The following is a 7,341-nucleotide window of genomic DNA, read 5'->3' on the forward strand; positions in this document are numbered from 1 at the left end:
AGTGCAACTCAGGACACGTGTGTGTCAAACCAGTCTCTGAGTATTGAGAAGTCTGATGGCTTGGGGAAGAAGCTGTTACACAGTCTGGCCGTGAGGGCCCGAATGCTTCGGTACCTCTTGCCAGACGGGAGGAGGGTAAAGAGTTTGTGTGAGGGGTGTGTGGGGTCGTCCACAATGCTGGTTGCTTTGCGGATACAGTGTTTTTTGTAAATGTCTTTGATGGAGGGAAGAGAGACCCCAATGATCTTCTCAGCTGTCCTCACTATCCTCTGCAGGGCTTTGCGGTCCGAAACGGTGCATGTCCCAAACCAGGCAGTGATGCAGCTGCTCAGGATGCTCTCAATAGTCCCTCTATAGAATGTAGTGAGGATGGGGGTTGGGAGATGTGCTTTTCTCAGCCTTCGAAGAAAGTAGAGACGCTGCTGGGCTTTCTTGGTGATACAGCTGGTGTTGAGGGACCAGGTGAGGTTCTCCGCCAGGTGAACACCAAGAAATTTGGTGCTCTTGACGATCTCCACAGAGGAGCCGTCGATGTTCAGCGGAGTATGTTCACCTTGTGCTCTCCTAAAGTCAACAACCATCTCTTTTGTTTTGTCGACATTCAGGGACAGGTTGTTGGCTCTACACCAGTTCGTCAGCCGCTGCACCTCCTCTCTGTATGCTGACTCGTTGTTCTTGCTGATGAGACCCACCACGGTCGTGTCATCGGCGAACTTGATGATGTGATTCGAGCTGTGCATTGCTGCACAGTCGTGAGTCAGCAGAGTGAACAGCAGTGGACTGAGCACACAGCCCTGGGGGGCCCCAGTGCTCAGTGTGGTGGTGGTGGAGATGCTGTTCCTGATCCGGACTGACTGAGGTCTCCCAGTCAGGAAGTGTTTGAATCAATCATATCTCTGACTAAACACTGTGTGAGATGTTAATTGTGCCTTGTTTTGTTCAGTTGGCATGTAGGAGTTGATAACAGTTTGCTTAATAATCTCATTCCATATCTGAATAATTGCTGCAATCTCATTCCATATCTGAACAATTCCTCCTCTATGATATTGCATTATATTAGTTTTGTACAGTATGTTATCTTAATAGCCAAAATACTTGGACATACTGAACGTGAATTTGAATAAACCTGAAATAGAAGCGTAACCATTTTCAATTGTTCTAATAATAAGAACATTTTCTTGAGTACCAAATTAGCACTGTAGAATGTTTTTGTAAGGAATAAGTGACATAGTATATAGCCATCATTGATAAAGAATTTTTTTTTATAAATACCACTTGAAAGTATTATTTCAAGCTGTAATAATAATTTGCAATGAATGATTTTGGCAGTATTTTTGATAATTTCTTCCCGAGTCTGCTCGACATGGCAGGCTATAAGCTGGAAATCAAGCGAGCTAACAGATTCCTGGCTCGCAGATCTGCTGAGGGGGACAGACCCCGATCAATTCTGGCCAAATTTCTTAGATCATCCCATAAAATCTTGAGTTGCATGAGGCGAGGAGCAAAGGAAAGCTTTCTTGGAAGAATCACAATATTTTCTTGTTCCCGGACTTTGCGAATTCGACAAATGAGAAACGCGATTGATTCAAGGAATGTAAGAAACTCTTACATCAATGGAAGATCGCTTTTGCACTGATGTTTCCGGCCAAACTGAGAATAGATTCTACGGATGGCCACAAAATATTTACGTGTCCCAAGCAAGCACTGTCACTGTAAGTCATTTGTTGTTTCTTATGTAGTTTTGGAGCGGATTAACTCTCTCTCTCCTTACTCTGGCTGTCTGAGGAAGCTGGGCACCATTTTTGTTTCTATTTGTGTTGGTTCAGCCTAGCGGCTGGAGTATGTTTTGTGGAATAACACTCCTTCAAGAAACTTTTGCATGGATAGAAAATCGCTTTTACACTGCAGTTCCCGGCCAGACTGAGAATGGATACTAAGGATGGCCGAAAAATATGTACATGTCTACACAATGGAAGTCTTTTATAAAGTTGACTGACTGAGTAAGTCACGGTGTATTTGTATGTGGCCTCCGAGTGAATTTGACTTCCTCAATACACTCTGGACCATCCGAGGAACTGGAACGTCTGTTTTGTTTCTTTTTTTGATGTACCCCCTAGCGGCTGGAATTTGTTTTATGGAATAACACTGCTTCGGGACAGTTGTGGATGAATCCATTCGTTCTTTGTGCCTATGCCTCCTGTTGGCTGGAGTTTGTTTTGTGGAGTATTTTTTTGGGACATTGGAACTCACTTTTTTGTGGACTGTTGCACTCATAATTAGCCTGCTCACTGAACATTGTTTGTCTGTCTGAGGAAACTGAATGGCTTTATATAGGCTGGATTTAGATTTAGTTGAAAAACACACCTGTGAGACAGTTCTGTGAATGAATCTACACGTTCTTTGTGTTTATTCTGCCAATTGGCTGGGGTTTGTTTTACAAAGTATTTTCTGTTATGTAATTTTGCCTCACAAAATTTTAGCCGAAGCACCGGGCTTGAGCAATCTGATGGCAAAGTTGTTGCGGGGGCTCTCGTAGGCATACATGGACCTTTTGAGTTTGGAGGGATTGACGCCGGTTGGTGCTGTCATGCGCGGGGTTAATGCGAACGTTTTTCTTTTTTCTGTTAATTTGGTTCGGTCACACAGTTTATATTTTCTATTATATCAAAATGTCAAATGTTAATATGAGTGGTTTATCTTCCTCCACATGGAATGTGAATGGGTTGGGGCACCCCATAAAAAGAAGGAAGGTTATTTATTTTCTTAAGTGTCAGAAATGTAATACAGTGTTTCTTCAGGAAATACATCTTTCCTCACAGGAAGCTGAAAAATTTGGGAGGATATAGGGTGGACATGTTTTCTTTAGTGCTGGCTCAAGTAAGAGCAGGGGAGTCATTATATTGATAAATAAACATCAACAATTCAAATCTCTCGAACAGATTAAAGATAAATTAGGGAGAATCATTATTGATTTAGCAAAAATTCAGGGGCAAAGGTTGGTTTTGTCTAATATTTACATGCCTAGCAATGACGATCAGGGTTTTTTTATTGATCTTGAAAGGATTTTGCAAGCTGCTGGCACCCCTCATGATATAATATTGGGAGGAGACTTTAATCTTTTGATAGACTCAGTCCTTGATCATAGTGAAGCAAAAGTGTGTTAGCCCCCTAGAGCAATATTGACGCTTCACAGGATGTGTACAAATTTTGGTCTTGCTGATATTTGCCGACTTTTGAACCCATCGGGTAGGGACTATACATTTTTTTCATCAGTCCATAAGATTTATTCTAGAATAGATTTTTTTTAGATCTAAGTCCCTCATTTAATCTGTTCTGGATTGCCCAATCGGAAACATCTTAGTCTCAGTTCACGCCCTGGTGAGTTTAGAGATGTTGCCACATACGTAGAAAAATAAATCATATGGTTGGCGCTTTAATATCCCTTTTGCAAAATCCTGATTTCCAACAAATGTTAAAGATTGAAATCAATGTTTATATGAAGACCAGCTGGTCCTCGGTATCTTCTATGGGCATGGCTTGGGAGGCACTTTAGGGGTCGGATCATATGTTGTGCCTCATTTACCAAAAAATACAAAACAAGAGAACTCATGGAGTTGGAAGGGAATATTAAAAGTGCAGAGGCAGAGCAAAAGTGCCGAATGTCATCTGATGGCCTCAGAGAATTGACCCGATTGAAATACAGATATAATACTATTTTGTAACGGAAAGTGGAGTTTTGGTTATTTAGGGAAAGACAGTCATACTTTGAGTCGGGGGACAAAGCAGGGAAGCTCTTGGCTAGATATATAAAGCAGAGAGAGTCTTTTTCTACTATTCCCTCAGTGAAATCTGCTGGTGGTGAAATTTTTGCCTTGGCCATTGATATTAATAATGCCTTTATAGAGTTCTATCTTGATCTTTATAGTTCCACTTTTTTGCCTACTGATGAAGATATTAGAAAATTTGTGGATCCATTAGAACTCTGGAGAATGAGGACCCAAGTGCAGCTTTACTAAAACATAAGATAAACAAGGTAACCCAGAATATAATAAAATGCAGAAATCAGGCACAGAACATGACAACACATGTGAGAACTGACACAATAACCAGGGGAAACAAGGGCTTAAATATACAAGGAACAAACAAGGGAACGAGGAACACCTGTGGAAACAATCAAGGGAAACAATACAAAGGACTACAAAAAACAGGAAATAAGCAAGAATTTCAACATAAAAGCACAAAAACAAAAGACAACAGGAAATATGTGACAATTCTGAGATAACCTTGGAGGAGATTGACAAGGTAATTAAGTTCTTATTTACAGGCAAAGCTCCGGGGCTAGATGATTTTTTTCACTGAATTTTTTAGATCTTATGCTACAGAATTGGCTGCACTTTTGTTTGAAGTTTATACAGAATCATTTAAGAATGGAAAGCTTCCCCCAACCATGACACAAGCCAGTTTCCCTGATCCAGCAAAATTTTGTCAAAACTATTGGTTTACCGATTAAGTAAAATTATGACATCTCTTATACATCTAGATCAGGTGGGGTTTATTCTGGACCGTAGCTCTTCTGATAACATTAGGCGTTTCATCAGTATCATGTGGTCAGTAGCAAATGATCAGTCTCTGGTCGCTGCCATCCCACTTGATGCTGAGAAGGCATTTGATATGGTAGAATGGGATTATCTTTTAAAGATTTTGGAAATGTATGGGTTTGGGAGTAAATTTCTTGTTTATTAAGTTATTAAGTTACTTTATAGACACCTTGTAGCAGCGTACAAACAAATTGATTCATTTCAGATTATTTTACTCTGAATAGGGGCACTCGGCAGGGTTGCCCTCTTTCCTGGAACCATTAGCAGCCCCAATAAGAAAGGAGGATGATATTCCAGGGGTGATAACGGGAGGTGTGGTGCATAAGCTTCTGCTTTACGCAGATTATATTTTATTATTTGTAATAGAGTAATAGAGGGAGATAAGTATTGATTCTATTTGTAAATGTTTTTACTTTTATTTGTTAATATATGAATCAATAAAACAAAATTATCTAAAAAAAAAAAAAAACATAAATGTCTTTGTGTTCTAAAAATGGAAGCTTAGATACTATATATAATATAATTTTCATAAAGTAACTTGTAACATAATTACTTGAGTAGTTTGCCGAAAAACTACTCAAGTAATTATTTACTCTTACTGGAGTCATATTTCTCATGTACAGCGGGTTCCTTCTGTTGGCAAAAAGCTTCATCTAGTGCCATGTAAATCAGAGCTATGTTAATCAGACATATTTTCTTTTGAAATCAACATATAAATCACAAATAAGTCATTGTATTTATTGAAGATGTTTCACCAGGTGTAAAACAGACTTATAATCTATTATAGCATTTGCCTATTAATCCATTTATAAATGCATGAAACCATAATTTACATTCAGACACACTTTTACATAACACAGGATATTGAAACAGAGTAAATTAAATTAAAAGCATTAAAACATATGAGTAGTCAAGTGGAGAAGTTTCATGAAATTTGGCTCTGACCATGGATTGGACGTGGCCCCTTTGGGAGCCGGAGTTTTGCAACAACAGAGTTTTGCGAGACCTTCTTTCCGGTGTCGGAGGTGTGGGAACACGCATTGGGCAGGAGAGCTCCTGGTTCCCCTTCTGTTGCTCTCTCCACGTTGTGTCGGAGAAGCGACACTAGGGGTCTCTCTTGAGCGCCGATATCCACCTCTGATCTATGAAAAAAGGCCAATGAGAGTTGGCAGCCAGTATTTGCATGTCCCGCCCCCGGACATACTGGTATTTAAGCGGCGCAAACACGGGAGTTCATTCGGGAAAATTTCTTCGGAGCCGATGGTCTGTTTGCAGTTTGCTGCGAGTTTACACACCACTACGTTCCTGTTTCCTCTGACGATCTGCATGCTGTTGGATTTGACGGTGCACAACAGCGGCTTTCTCCTACTTGCACGGCGTGCATTGTTGCCCCTGAGCACTTCGACAGCGCAGACACACACACATACTGTGTATTAAAAGAGTTATTTCCCTTAAAAGAGTGAATTTCTCTAAAAGAGCAAAACACAGCGGCGTTGAACGTCCTTTTCAGGACGCGTCTTTTTCAAGATGCCCTTCCGCCCCTGTGTTGTTCCTGGATGCGGTAGAAGCCTCTCTGCTTCAGACGGCCACAGGCGCTGTCTCGTGTGTTTGGGCCGTGATCACACCGAGGCAGCGTTAGTGGATGGTTCATGTTCTCACTGCGAGAACATGACCATGACCACGTTGCGGTCGCGGCTTGCTTTCAACAGAAAGCAAGCCACCCCAGCTGCACCCCGCATTGTTCCTTCTTCCCACGGGATTGAGGACGGTGCGGTTGGCGCTGGGGGCGATTTGGGGCGGCAGCGGTGCAGTTTCGCCGGGTAGCCCCTGCGAACCTCCCGTTCCCGACACGCTCGCTGGTCCCCGTCCACGCTCAGCGGCGATAGCGGCTCGCCTCACGGCCTGGCTGTCTATCCTCCCGAGCCCGAAGCAAATGAGCTTGCCGCCGCATCGGAGAGTGTGATGTCTGATGCCGAGGACTCCCTGGACTGCCGCTTCGGGCCAGCATGCCCAGGCTGAGGCCGACGCTCAGATGTCTGACATGCTTTCCGGGCGCCGTGAGCGTGGGGTTGGATTGGAACCCTCCATCCTCCCCACAGCCTTCACGGTTGGATGACTGGTTCCTGGGGCAGCGGCGGTTCGCGGCCATGCATCCCCGGTCCCGCTTTTCCCGGAGGTGCATGATGAGCTGACGTCTACGTGGAGAGCCCCGCTTTCCGCTCGTCTAGGTGCCACCCGCTCCACTCTCACCACCCTCGACGGCGGAGAGCGCCACGGATACGGGGCGATTCCCCAGGTCGATAGGGCAGTTGCGTACCATCTATGCCCCGGTAGCCCTACCTCCTGGTGTAGCCGCCCCGTACTCCCATCCAAGCCCTGTAGGACAACATCCTCGCTCAACGCGAAGGCCTACAGTGTGGCTGGACGCGCTGCCTCCGCCCTGCATGCGATGGCCCTCCTGCAAGTCCACCAGGCCAAAGCACTCAGGAACATGCACGGGGGTGGACCTGATCCTGATGTGCTGCAGGAACTGCGCTCAGCGACCGACCTCGCCCTGAGAGCGACGAAGGCCACAGCGCAGGCCCGGTACACCGGACGCGGCGATCCCGCCTTCCGCCTGCCCACGACTGTCCCCCGGCCGGCCGGTTCAGACGAGTCCAGAGGACGCCAACATCAGACCTCCTCCTCAGTCACGAACCTGCCCCCTGCCGGGCGCACGGAGCAAGGTAAGTGCTTTGAGTCT

The sequence above is a fragment of the Xyrauchen texanus genome, chromosome 17, assembly GCF_025860055.1.
Source record: "Xyrauchen texanus isolate HMW12.3.18 chromosome 17, RBS_HiC_50CHRs, whole genome shotgun sequence".
Taxonomy (NCBI): Eukaryota; Metazoa; Chordata; class Actinopteri; order Cypriniformes; family Catostomidae; genus Xyrauchen; species Xyrauchen texanus.